The following is a 15,130-nucleotide window of genomic DNA, read 5'->3' as shown; positions in this document are numbered from 1 at the left end:
TGCATGGAATTCTCAGAAGGATGAATTCAGCTTTAAAGTCTCAATCGAGGAGAAATCATCATATACTAAAAGAGACATTTTATCGACAATTGCCAGACTTTATGATCCTTTAGGACTGATTGGTCCGGTAATCACCAAAGCCAAGATATTTTTACAGAAACTATGGGTTCAAAAACTGAGTTGGGATGAACCACTTTTTGCAACTATTGCTCACGAATGGCAACAAATAGTTTCAAATTTAAAGACTGTTGAAAATATAAAAAATTAATCGTTGTATCCTCTCCAATCATCCAAGCAAGATTTCACTCATTGGATATGCAGATGCTTCGGAAGCCGCTTATAGTGCAGTTGTCTACTTGATTTGTGTCGATGAAGATCACGGCTCGTCATCTCATCTACTAGCCAGCAAATGTCGTGTGGCTCCATTGAAAACGTTATCTATTCCAAGATTGGAACTTAATGTTTGTTATTGGCTCATCTGATTTCGAAAGTTAGCAACTCATTGAAGATGCATTTAGATGGCATCATTCTGTGCACTGATTCAACGATAGCACTGTCATGGTTAAAGACTTCTCCTCATCTTTTGAGGCCTACCAGCGGCCGAGCGGTAAAGTCGCTGAACACTGGTAGTTCGGTCTGAGGTTCGAATCCCGCGAACGGGCTGGCTGCATGGGTGTTTTCGTGGTTTTCCCCATGTGTAACGTGTATACGAGCCACTTTCCCTTAGAAAGTCCTCCACGAAGGCATCCCTCCCCTTAGGCAGATAGCCCTAGTGTGCTTTGCCATAATTAAATACACCACACACCACACCACCACCACCTCATCTTTTGAAGACCTTTGTTGCAAAAAGAGTCTCCGAAATACAAGACTAGTAGAGCCTCGACACTGGAAGCACGTATCATCAGCAAATAATCCGGCAGATCTGATTTCTCGTGGTGCTTATCCTCATGAACTTGTGACATCTTAATTCAGAAGTCAAACAACAAAAATCAGCGTTATATTTACAAAATTTTCACAGGACTAGTTTCGATGGTTTTACCGAACCGCTTGCGGTTTTGCAGCTGAGGATGGTGGTTCGGTAAAACCATCGAAACTAGTCCTGTGAAAATTTTGTAAATATAACGCTGATTTTTGTTGTTTGACTTCTGAATTAATATTTATTCAGCGTGTTATTGTGTCTTAATTGTGACATCTTCCTTGTGGTGAAATGGTCCTGAACAGAGAGAACTTAGTGATACTTCTTTATTTGAACTTGACAAGACTCTCATAGATTCTTCTGCTTATCAGAATGAACATAAAAAACCTTTAGACGTTAATTTGAACTGCAATTTAAACTTATTTTGGAATACCTTTTTTTGAATCAACAAATAATTATGATAAATATCCTATCGCAACATCCTAATAAGCTGGAACCTAATAAGCTGGAACATCCTAATAAGCTGGGCTTACTTGATAATGCGTCTAACACATTATTTGAAACACGTCCATCCTGTGTTCCTACCTTTGCTTTAAGAGTTCGCCCTGTCGTTGAGGAACATTCCCTCTCTGATATGCGCGCCCAAGCAGTACAGAATTTTGAAATCCCACCTTGGGAAAATTCACGGATTCAGCTTCTTGATGTTTTCAAACATCACGTGAAGCCAAGCACTAACGAGATCATTTACAGACAACTCTTCGCTGAGCACAGGCACAAATATAGCAGTTATCACCCGATATACACAGATGGATCAAAGTCAAATGATCATGTCGGGATGGCATTTGTATTTGAAAATGACATAGTGTGCAGACGCCTGCACCATGCTTTCTCAGTCCTAACATCGGAACTAACTGCAATATATTATGGTCTTTTGTACATCTCAAAGCTCTGCCACAAAAAGTTCATAGTTTATACAGACTCGTGTAGTGCTCTTAAATCTTTTTCAGCTTTTCCCAACACTCAGAATCCTGTTGTAGTGGATGTTCTGAAAATTAATATAAACTAAGATTCGAGGATATGAAATCCTGTACTGCTGGGTTCCCGAGCATATACGGGAATAAAGGGAAACGAGCTTGCAGACATCGCTGCAAAATCTGCTGTTGAACTCTCCAGTCGCCTTATCCCTTTTAGAGACATCTGCTGTGTCATCAAGGGAAAGATCCAAAAAAAATGGGAGCAAATTTGGGACGTTCAGCTTAACAACAAGTTGAGAAATGTAAAGCCCACAATCGAGCATTGGGATTTTGCTGGAAATCCTAAGGAGGAAGTTCTTTTGACTCGCCTCAGAATTGGTCACACTAGAGTGACACATAACTACCTTTTAAAAGCTGAGAATGAGCCTGTTTGCTTAAATTGTAATGTTTGTTTATTTGTCCGTCATATTTTAATAGTCTTTGTCAGAAGCATTTTAATAGCTGTGACTTGCCTCTCGACCGTTTAATCGGAAGAGAGGGCAATTGTAATTTATTTTATTATTTAAAAGAGACTGGCTTTTATTACCTAATGTAATTTGTTTTGACGATTGTGTCTTGAATTTTAATGTCTGCTTTTACATGACTGCATCCTCTGGATTTGGTACATTTGTCCACTTGTTTTTATTTATTGTTTTTTAATTTCATAAATTTTGATCATCTCACCATGTGTTTGGCGCGTCATAATCATCTTTGGTTTTGCGCCAAAACCCCCACTCACTCACTCACTCACTCACTCACTGTACTTGATAAAAATGGTTCAGGTAATAGAATTTCCAGAAGAGATTAAATCACTTCAAGAGCAGAGAGTAATCAAAAGTCAGGTAAAAACTTTAAATCCATTTTTAGATGGAAAAGATATATTACGTGTGGGCGGTTGCTTAACTCATGCCACAATTAATTATGATTCTAAACATCAAATTTTATTGCCAAAAAATCAAGCTTACCAAGCTAACATTTATTTATTATCATTTGAAAAATTGTTATGCTGGCCCTCAAGCATTGTTACATTTTGTTAGGGAAAGGTTTTGGCCTATTGGTGGCAAAGACTTACCTAGAAAAACAGTTCACGAATGCTTAATTTTAATTTGTTTTCGTCATAAACCTATCATTTCAGATCAATTAATGGCCGATTTACCTCCTGAACATGTAAATCCAAATCTAACCTTTCATAACACAGTTATAGATTTTGCAGACCCTTTTCTAATGAAATATAGACAGTCTTCGTTTAGAACGAACAAATTATTCATACATAAAAATTCACAAAGTTTAACCCCTCGAGAATCTGAAACTGGACTGCCAAATTTCAGATTTTCTGTTGGCATCCATAGCCCAAATCAATCTATTACAATTTTTTGAAGCTAATGCTACATTAATTTTATGCAAATCCAAGTCGGTATTTCGATTAGGTTCAGAATAATAGGAAAAAATTATAAAATCATGAGTATTGAAAGTAACATAAAGAAACACGATATTATAATCCAGATTATTAATATCAAGCAGAGTAGACAGCTTTTGATTCCGTACAATAATAAAGCAGCTTTAATGGTATCACTATTACCATCAAAGTAAACCCGGTAAGAGGAAGGCAAGTTGGGAAGAGAGCATTTATAAGAGTGAGGCTCCTGAACAAGAGCGATATCAATGTTAGAATTTTCCATATTTAAAACAAGCTGCTGAGTAGCCATTTTCGAACGATGAAGATTAAGTTGAATAATTTTAAGAACAGAAATGGAAAAGTTATCCATAATTAATTTGAGAAATAATTCTATTCTTCATATAAATGTGAGGAGGACAATTTTCGGAGAAACGCTTATGCTTGACATCAACTTTCTTGCCAACATCCTTGATTTTGCTATTATAACGAATGCAATTTACACAAGCCTGGGTTTCTTGAGTTTGGCAGTGCTCTCTTTTATGTTCTTTTGCACATTTGAAGCAAGCAACAGTTTCTGCAGTTAGCTCCTTTGTGATTATAACCAAGGCATTTAAATCATCTATTTATTATGATAAACTTGAGTATAAGTTGGCTCATAACAGAGGTTTTCACACTTGCCACACAAGCTTCGCGATAATTAGCAGATTGTAATCTTTCAAAATTTTTAATTATAAGAGATTTTAACTCACCCAAAGCAGTCCTAGCATGTTCAAGCAGCTCACCGTTCATATTACATTTAGATGCAAGTGCTGTGTTGATAGTATCATAATGTTTTTCAAGAGACGTGTAAAACGCGTCAAGCTCTTTATCCGTCAAAGAAAGAAAAGATTTAAGGGCAGTCCTTGACAGCTATGAATCTAAATGGATTTTAGATATTAACGCTGTTTGCCAAAAGAAACTGGTTCCGCCTTGGATAAACTTTAGCAAGTTTTGTAACACCGATTTAAATAATCTTCACGATTTAGTCACTGAATACGCTCTTTTTATCAAAAATTTGACTGCGAATTTTAAAGCAGAAAACGTATGGGGCGCAGACGGTTCCAAAAGCTTGGAGGGAACCGGATTTGGAATAACAAATCTACAAAATACCATAAACAGAGTCATCAAGATTGAAAGAAACACCTCTATATGCACCGCGGAAGTTTCAGCAATCTGGTGCACTATGAAATATCTAGCTAACCTTTCCGAAGCGACGATAATTTTCACTGACTGCCTTGGAGCAGTAGAATCTATTGCCTCCTTCGAAAATTCAAATAACAACATAATTGAGAATATTCGATATGAAATTTACAAAACTATGCAAATAGTAAGTTTATAATTTGCTGGATATCTGGTCACAAAGGCATCGAGATTAGCGAAAGGGCAGATTTTTTGGCAAAACAGGATTTGATTTTTAATTCACGCAATACTCCGATCCTTCCTATTTATATATGGCAAGATATCAAAAAAGAAATTAATAAAGACAAGGACGGGGAACTTGAAACTATCTGACAGAATACCAAGCATTATTGCCATTTCATAACTGTCTTAAACACCAAATACCTTAATATCAATTGGCCCTACTCAAGGAAAATGGAATGTAAAATTAACAAAATCGTCACTCGAAGTATTCTCTCGAACTGCCTCAAATTCAAGTTAAAACTTTCAAATTCTCCTTTATGCGTAAATTGCCAAGTCAAACTTCATGAATGTCAAAACGACAATCATCTAAGGAACTGTATCGCCAAATTCTGCGATAAAGAGAACATTCAATATTTTCTTCCTGCAAAATTAGTCCAATCTAAAAATTCCGAAGTTGGGTCGTTTACTCGCCAACTTCTTCTAACTTACCATGCCTCACGGACTGGAGAAAACGGCGTTCGCCAAAGTCCTCATCTTCTTTCTTCTTGCTTAGAAGCAAGATTGCTAAAATGCTAAAGAAAAAGATAGTCTAAGGAAGATTGGCAACTAGTAAATATATGTTTAAAATGTTTGGAAAAGGAAAATAAACAATTTATACAGAACAATGGTTTAAGTCACTATAACGGAAGATCTATACGCTATTATTAATTAAAGAAATGGAAAGTATAAAACAAATCTTATAACTACAAGTGCACTAAAATGTTAATAAAATATAACTTAATGCAAAAAATAATCAAAACTGTAATCAAAGTTATACAATAAGAAGTAAAATGAATTCAATCAATGAAATCAATGTTAAATAAAATTAGCTGTATTATCCTCAAAATATTGTCCCAAAAGCACCACAAATGTATTATTCCTTTTTAAAGTTCTATTTCAAGTGTTCATAAATGTCACTAGTCAGTAATTAAAGTCCAATCCTGTGGTCCGATCCTTAACTTCTAGTTGCCGCCTAGTCTACTTCTCGGAAAAGAATAATATTATATCGCCTTATCAAAGCGGTTTTCGAAAGAGGAGAACAACCGTAGATAACATGCTCCTTCTTAAAGACATTCATTCGAAAAGCATTTGTAAGAAGTGTTAAACATAGAAAATGCCGTGGTTCGCAAAACAAATATTTATTACTGAGATATTGCAGAGTAATACGCAGAGTTACATGCAAACAGAGATAAGCATAAGCAGAGTAATACAAGCACTAGCACAGATAAATAAGTACAGGCAGAATAATATTAAGCAGTCAGAATAATACTAAGCAGAGATAAGCGGTTACAGAGCTCATATATATAACTTTACAACAGATCATGGTTTAACAAATCGTAAACAAGACACAATAAATAACCAATCAAAAATAACATACAGAATGAGATTTAAGTTTCAGAATAACTCGGACCTGGCTGAAAGCTAATGAATGTTTCGGACTTGACAGAAAGCTATACTTCCTTTTAGCCAGTAAGAATGCGATTACTAATATCTCAACAAGAAGAAGCCACCTTGTCTCGGTATTCTTCGACATTGAGAAAGCTTATGATAAGGCATAGAGATCTTCGCGATCTTCATGAGAGTGGCTTGCGCAGCAACCTACAAATTTTCATTCAGAATTCCTTGATCACTAGAACTTTTCAAGTAAGAATTGGCTCTGTTTCGTCAGATGTTTTTGAACAGGAAGAGGGTGTGCCTCAAAGCTGTGTGCTTAGTGTGACCCCGTTTAGTTTAAAAATAAACTGTATTAAAAGAACTTCCTCCCACCATCTTGGGATCTCTATATATTGATGATTTACAGATTAACTGTCGAGGGGCAGACATGAGCTCTGTAAGATCCAAGAATGGTCAAAGAAACAGGGATTTACATTTTCGAAACAGAAAACATTGTGCGTGCAATTTTGTAGGAAGTGAGGTCTCCATCCTGAGCCTGAGTTATATCTGAATAGCACAATTATTCCATATGTGCCCGAAGTAGAATTTTTAGGAGTGACGTTCGACCGAAAATTAACTTTCCTTTCTCATGTTTTAAACCTGAAAGAAGTGTTTAAAAACACTAAATATTTTAAAAGTGGTGGCGATCACCTCCTGGTGTGCAGAGCGTTGCTTTATGCTTCGCATTTACAGAGCGCTTGTCCACTCTAAACTGGACTATGGCTCAGTTGTTTACGGATCATCTGAGGCGTGAGCAATTGTCCCTTTTGCAATATTTTAATATTCTATCCCGACCTGAACATCCCAATAAGCTGTGCTTACTTGATAATGTGTGTAACACTTTATTTGAAACACGTCCATCCTGTGTTCCTACTTTTCCTTTAAGAGTTCGCCCTGTCATTGAGGAACTTTCCCTCTCTGATGTGCGCCCCCAAGCAGTAGAGAATTTTGAAATTCCATCTTGGGAAAATTCACGGAATCAGCTTCTTAAAGTTTTCAAACATCACGTAAAGGCAAGCACTAACGAGGTCGTTTACAGACAACTCTTCGCTGAGCACAGGCACAAATATAGCAGTTATTAACCGATATACACTGATGGATCAAAGTCAAATGATCATGTCGGGATGGCATTTGTATTTGAAAATGACATAGTGTGCAGACGCCTGCACCATGCTCTCTCAGTCCTAACATCGAAACTAACTGCAATATATTATGGTCTTTTGTACATCTCAAAGCTCTGCCACAAAAAGTTCATAGTTTATACAGACTCGTGTAGTGCTCTTAAATCTTTTTCAGCTTTTCCCAACACTCAGAATCCTGTGGTAGTGGATGTTCTCAAAATTCATACAAACTTAACGATTCGAGGATATGAAGTCCTGTACTGCTGGGTTCCTGGACATACTGCAATAAAGGGAAATGAGCTTGCAGATATCGCAGCAAAATCTGCTGTTGAACTGTGCAGTTGCCTTATCCCTTTTAGAGACATCTGCTGTGTCACCAAGGGAAAGGTCCGAAAAAAATGGCAGCAAATTTGGGATGTTCAGCTTCAAAACAAGTTAAGACAAGTAAAACCTAGAATTGAGTATTGGGAATCAACCAAAAATCGTGAGGAGGAAGTTCTTTTGACTCGCCTCAGAATTGGTCACACTAGAGTCACACATAGCTATAATCTCAAAGCTGAAAATGAGCCTGTTTGTTTTAATTGTAATGTTTGTTTATCTGTTCGTCATATTTCAATTGAGTGTCCATGTTTTAATTGTCTCCGCCAGAAATATTTTAATAGCTGTGACTTACCTCTCGACCGTTTAATCGGAAGAGAGGTCAATTGTAATTTATATTATTATTTAAAAGAGACTGGCTTTTATTGCCTAATGTAATTTGTTTTGAAGACTGTATCTTGAATTTTAATGTGTGCTTTTAACTTGTTTTTATATGCCTTCATCCTTTGGATTTGGTACATTTGTATACTTGTTTTTATTTATTGTATTTTAATTTCGTCAGTTGTATTCATGCCATCTCGTGTTTGGCGCGTTGTAATCATCTTTGGTTTTGCGCCATAATCTCTCATTCACTCTTAACTTCTAGTTGTAACAACAGATTCTTTAAAGCAAAAATTCAAAGTCCAAAAATTGGGCAATATCTTCGGAAATAACAATCGCAACGACCCTGAAGTGGTCTCCAATGACTGTCAGATGATCTGTCAGTTGGCACTAGATTTATAAAAATCGTTGGAATATTTACGCGTTAAGAGAACTTTTCATTAGAGCACTAAAATCTTTACGGAACAACAATAAACGCATAGTTAGTAGAAAACTCTGAGTCGACAATTGCATTCAGTGTAAATTTTTTATGGGACTTGGATCACCTCACTGTTGATGTTAGTCATTGCATCCTTTGTAAGGAGATCAGCCACCTCTTTGCCGTCGTTCCCGTTGTGGGCTTTTACCCAATCGGGGAAAGCTGGATTTCTGGGTGGGCGCTCATTGTGTTTTGTATACCCTGAACCAGTTGCTTATTGTTTCTGTCCTTCAGGGCATATAATGCAGATTGACTTTCTGAATATATTGCAATTATCCTGAAATTTTTGAGATGGCTTTATTTACTGCACATTGAATTGCTGACTGCTAAGCTTGTTAAGCAGAATTTTCTGGAGATAATTTTCCTTGCCATATGGCTGGAATAGAGGAAGATGAATAGATTTATTGACGCTGCGTCCACTTCTTCATGAATTTTAGAGCCGTCTGTAAATGCTCTTCGACAATCTTGACTATAGATTGCTGATGCGTCCGTACTGATTATTAAATTACAATACTTTGCAGGATGGTAAGTCGATGGTATGGCTGAAGACTCATATTTTGACGCACGAAAGGTAGTGTCATTCAGGTAAGCATCTTCTTTCAACTGGAGTACTTTGGCTTTTATTGATTCCTTTATCCACATTAAATGAAGGGGAGGCATCCACAGTGAGAATGCATAAAGAGTAATTAGCTGTCGTTCTATAGTCTTTGCAGATGTTCAAGAAAAAAGGTCTCTTTATGGCGAAAAGTTTCCTCTTCTTCTTTTCTACCAGAGTACCTACCCAGGTTGCAGCCCCATAATTAACTATACTTGAAATTACTGTTCTATATAAAATCTTTTCAATATGAGGACTCTGCGAAACCTTATGGCACTTAAAAAAGCCAAAGCAAATGCACGAAAAGTAAGAAGGCAGAGCCAGAGGGATTCCTGGATTTCATATGTGTCATCAATAACATCCTCTACGCCTAGTCAAAGATCAAAAATATTCGTGACACTGCCAATTTCAGATTCGGAATTTTGCTGCATATTAGATTTTAAGTTTAAATCCAGTAAGATGTTAATTATAAAATAAAAAATATGAAATGGTGATTTATGAAATAACAAAGTATTTATGACCTAAAGGGAATCAGAATGTACAAAAAAGAAAAGCTGAAGATTTATTTGTTTGCTTTATTAAGCATTTATTTCAATGTAACGTGTTTAATTTTTTGTGCTAGCACTTTCTCTTTAATTCTGTAGATAGAAATTCTTGTTCAATAGCAAAGTTGCCTAGAATTTACAAAAAAAAAAAAAAAAAAAAAAAAAAGAGGAGGAAGCAGTGAAATTACTACAGAATAAAGGGATTCCCCATAGCTGAAAATTTTGTAAAAATCATCCTGAAATGATGTGTTTTACCAATTACAATAAACCAAAATAACGTTTTAGATCTTAGATCTTGACCAGAAAAAAGTCTCAGATCTCGCACTTGGTTTGCGGGATCGCATCTCAATTTCCTTAGAGCTGTAAAATTTATGGACCATTGGTACCATGGACTGACCTCAGTTGAGTTTTGTAATATGCAATACAGTTGTTGATTGGAACAGTTATATGCGGAAATATTTTTAACCATTTTATATCTAGGTTTATCTCATGCTTGTTTCTAAAGTCTGTTAATAAATGTTATTCTACAAATCCTAGTTATTAATGTCATTTAAATTTTAATCCTAGTTATTAATCTCATTTAAATTTTAATCCTAGTTATTAATCTCATTTAAACTACAACAGTGCACAATCCTAAATGTTGGAAATTATTTCTTACAAATTTTAATTTTTATGAAAATTGTTAAAAAATATATAGAAGCATTTATCATGCCAGCAAATTGGAGTATGGCAATCGTATGGACGTTGAACAGGCTAAGAGAATTCTTATCGACATAAGATTTACAATACAGAAGCATTTACTGCAAGATAAAAATTATTTCTAATGTGTCAGGTAAGTAATTTGACAATTGTAGCATTTAAATATTAATTACTTTGGCAAAATGACAATTTTTTGTGCTACCTCTCTTGCAAGAAATATATCTCAGGAGTATGGCAATCGTATAGACGTTGAACAGGCTAAGAGAATTCTTATCGACATAAGATTTACAATACAGAAGCATTTACTGCAAGATAAAAATTATTTCTAATGTGTCAGGTAAGTAAATTTGACAATTGTAGCATTTAAATATTAATTACTTTGGCAAAATGACAATTTTTTGTGCTACCTCTCTTGCAAGAAATATATCTCATTTTAAAAGCTCGAAAATATTTTAAGATTTATTGTTAATATTTTCCCCCTCTTATTATACAGCAAGGATTATATAAACCATAAGTTTGGCATATTGTTGCTATTTTAGGTTATGTGCTATTAATATGCACTACGCACTTACAAGAAATAACTACCTTGAAATTTAAAGTTTGAAAATTATGGCAATTATTTTTATTAATAGTGGCAAGCTGATATAATTGCAGAACAATTTTCAAATTTTAATTAAAATCAGATTTTTTAATAATGCGTAATAAAAGCAATCTTTCAATGAACATTTTTATAAACGAAATGGTATAAATAAAAGAACTATTTACCATTAATTTAAATGGGAAAAGGTTCTTGGATTGGGGGAAAAAAACCTTTTAAATTATATTTAAACAAATTAAAATTACTAAAATATAAAATGATGTAATAAATATATAGTCTAATTAATAATATGTATATTGTTAATTATATTAATAATATATATATATTATTAATTAGCATTTAAAAGGCCAGCGAGTGCATTATAATTACAGGTGGTTGAGTAATGATTATGTTTGGTATCCTGACTTGTCAAAAATCTGAGAGTAAGAGATGCAGTTTTTTTTTTTATGCAGAAAGAAGAATGAGGATCATTTAGTAGTATCTTAACTATTGCTTGAGTGTGTACTGTTCCAATGATTTCGCCTGTTTGCTCACAGCACAGGCAATTCAGGTTTATATTGTGTTATGGTTAGCATAAAATATTAAAATTAATATATTCAATTTCATGCATGATCAAAGCAATTTTTAAAAAAACTGTTAGATCAGTATACTTTCTTAAAATTAAAATTTCATTACATTAAATAAAAATATTAAATAATAATTTCACTTTTTTCATTCTAGAAAAATGAAAATCCATGCTTTCTTTTATAACCCTTAGTTCTTTCTGAGAGTAAATTTAAGACCTTTGTAAAAGAGAAGTGGCATAAAGGATTTAGTTATTGTAGTTGTTACCGTGAAAGATCGAAATTGGAGAATGTCGACTTTCACCGGGGAATATCAACATTCACCAAATACGTCGGTGAAAGACCGAATATTTCACTACATTCTTGTATATTCGGACCCTCACCGGTGTATGTCGACAATCACAGATATGTTCTGGTGAAAGTCGAAAAGAGAGGTCATAAAGTGCCATATAGTTTAAGTTGTTGCAATAAATAAGATTTGAATCACATAATTTAGTAAGTTTTTTATTACTGTTATTCTCATTTAGAACGTACTGTATAATTAAGTAAGTTTTTAACTTCTATTATTTTCCTTTCTCATTTTGAATGTATTGTGTGTTTTAGGTTCTCATGTTCTTATTTCACCGGTGGATGCGTTTATTCGCGACTGAATTACGGAGAAGAAAATCCAGTGAAAGTCGACATTCTCCAGATTTCGTTGTTTCACCGTAACATAGTCATATAATTCGGGGATAATAAATTTCCAAATATTAAAAATATGTATTAATCCTAAATATTTATTTTTAACATTTAGGGATTGAGTGGGCTTTCCACTAAAAATACAGAACTTGCAATTGTTCAGATATAATTTCATTTTTTCTTTCAAATTATTGAGGTCACAAAAGAGATTTTTGAAGAATGAACAAAAAAAAAAAATTTTTCAGTACCACATATATTTTTGTTTTGATGCACTGTACTCATATGATAAATCTGTATTTATTTTGAAAAGTTTAGAATGAGAATTAAAGTGGTGCAGGTTGGGGGCATTTAAATTTCTCTTCACTTTGTGGCATTTGTGTATATAGCAGAGTTTAAATTGCGCCGGATCCTGTCTCCGATACTACTCAGTTTTCGATATAAATTATAATTTCAGCCGGAGCCCTAAATAAAAGGTCTCAGGCATTTTTTTTATGCAAGTGAACCACAATTTTAATACAAATTTTGTTTTAATAGTAAACATGTCTTAAAAATCCGATTCTAACTTCTGAATGCAAGCCTGTCTTTCCATCGCACTCTAGCCTTGCACAGAGTTGAGACTTTTGAGGAAAGAAAAGCCTCCAATTATATATCAAAGGCTTATTCTCCGGGATTATGCAATGAATATGAGAGCGGGTAAATTTTGTATTCCGCAAAGAACTAAAAGTGGACACGTGCACATTCCATGCTAGTGACTTCCTTCTGCAGAGCTGTAGACCTTCTGAATGATGTAACCAAACGGGGGTACCACTGCTGCCACTTGTACTGAGAAGTCTTATATTTATTCTCACGTTGTATTCAGGAAAATTAATAGGAAAATTTCTGCTTGACGGCTAGAATTATATCAACAGGGCATCGCGATCAGGTAGTGATGAACTCTTCCCTCTTTATCTTCAAAGCTACACTTTTCAGTTAAATTTCTTTCCATATCCTCATACTGTTTCTAGAATTCTTCTTAGTGGAGCTTTAATCGTTTTATCTTTTTTCCTTGGTGTGCTGCAAAAAAAGACTGATACTTGTCATCACTTGGAATAGTACATTTTATGTATAATCAGAGCTTAAACTCAGACGGAGATTGGCTAAGCTGCTTCTTACCATCTAAGTGAAATTGTAATTTCGGATGCCTCAAATAAGACGAGGTCCGATACTTTTTTCTTTCTATTTAACTATTCAAAACTAATAATTTATGAAATTTCTCTTTGTCTTTACATTTTTCTTAATTTAATGGATTAAATGAGTTAATTTAATCAAATTAATTAAAATTTATTATTTAATTATTAGCTATTTTAATTAATTATTTTTTTTCCTTTACTTCCTCACAGTCTTCCATAGGGCTCCGGCACTTCTAATTTTAGAAATTAAGCCCTGGTATAAAGCATGGAACAATAAGTCCTCAAGAGTTAATGGGAACGGAAGAGGGGTAGATGATATTTGGATTTATCTACCGGTCATTGTTTCAAAATGAGATAGAGCTGGGCAAATTCATATCGTCACCTATTATGTGTCCAAGGTTTAAACTAATGACAGACATAACCAAGTGCACTCTTGGTCAATGATTTCATAGACGTTTTTGATGTTACTATCAGAGGAGTGTGTGATTCTGTTTAGAATTCAACTAAATGAAAAGTTACCATGTGTTATTAATTGCTTAAACATTCAATTAACTTATTATTAAATGATATTTCTTTCTATCGTGAGTGAATAATTTTACATTCTAAAGCTGTCATTTCAGTATACATATAGAAACTATAAATTTGGTCATTATTTTATAATGGATGCAGTATCCATAGAATCAATATGCTTAACAATTGCAATCCTATGTTCTTTCAGCTCTTCCAAAAAATACGTTTTCAAAACTTCTTAACTAGAGCAATTAAAATAATGCCGATATCTTAAGTAAAATTCAGTGTACGAAATATGAAGTACTGAATATCGCAAAGCGTAATAAAACACATTAACCATTAGGTAAAAAAATTCCTACGTTCAGATACATGTTTGAGACTGGCTTTATCCTCATCATTTTCACGGTATTTACTAACAGTGAATTCTGTGGCTGTACAGTAGAATAAAAATTTTATTTTATTATTAACCATTATTTCACTGGCACGAAAGTAGTTGATAAACACTTTCGTTTTGCGCATGATGCATAATTTCGCCAAGACCTGATAAATCGCCAAATTTAGTTGCAGGTTGCGTTTCCTAAGGAGGAAACAAAAATACGCATCCTGACTACTGATGCCATGGACTGACCTCAGTGGAGTTTTGTAATATGCAATACAGTTGTTGATTGGAACAATTATATGTGTGCTTATTGTCAATTACCTAAAGGTAATTGAGAGCATAATGACATTTGGGATAAACAACATATTTCAAATTAGGAATTGCTTTTCACCTCACTCGACTATCCCTCAAGTTTCCTTCCTTTGACGACATCCCTCCAAGTTGTCGCTATACAAGTAAATTTTCATATTGTAGTTTCAGTTGTTTCTCTTTATTTGCCTCCTAATGAGCACATTGATCAGTAAGATTTAAATTGTCTTATAGAGCAGCTGCCTGAGCCTTTCATCATAATACGAGATTTTAACGGCCATAATCCGCTCTGGGGTAGTAAAGATACAAATTGCCGAGGAAGACAAATTGAGCGAATGATTGAAGATCATAGTATTTATCTCCTGAATAATGGGCAGGATACTTACTTCCATGAGCCTTCAAGGACATTCCACGCTCTCGACCTTGCCATCAGTTCACCATCTCTGTTGCCATTTTGCACCTTTAGTGTCGGTAATGATCTTTACAACAGCGATCATTATCCCATTTTTGTGTCTCTTCCACGAAGAGGAGCAAACCCCATGTCGAGACTCCCTCGGTTTATACTGGACAGGGCAGACTGGGAACTCT

This window comes from Stegodyphus dumicola, chromosome 8 (assembly GCF_044657685.1).
Source record: "Stegodyphus dumicola isolate Sdum_Otavi_A_Nest chromosome 8, ASM4465768v1".
Lineage (NCBI taxonomy): Eukaryota > Metazoa > Arthropoda > Arachnida > Araneae > Eresidae > Stegodyphus > Stegodyphus dumicola.
Note: the sequence above shows the minus strand (reverse complement) of the source record.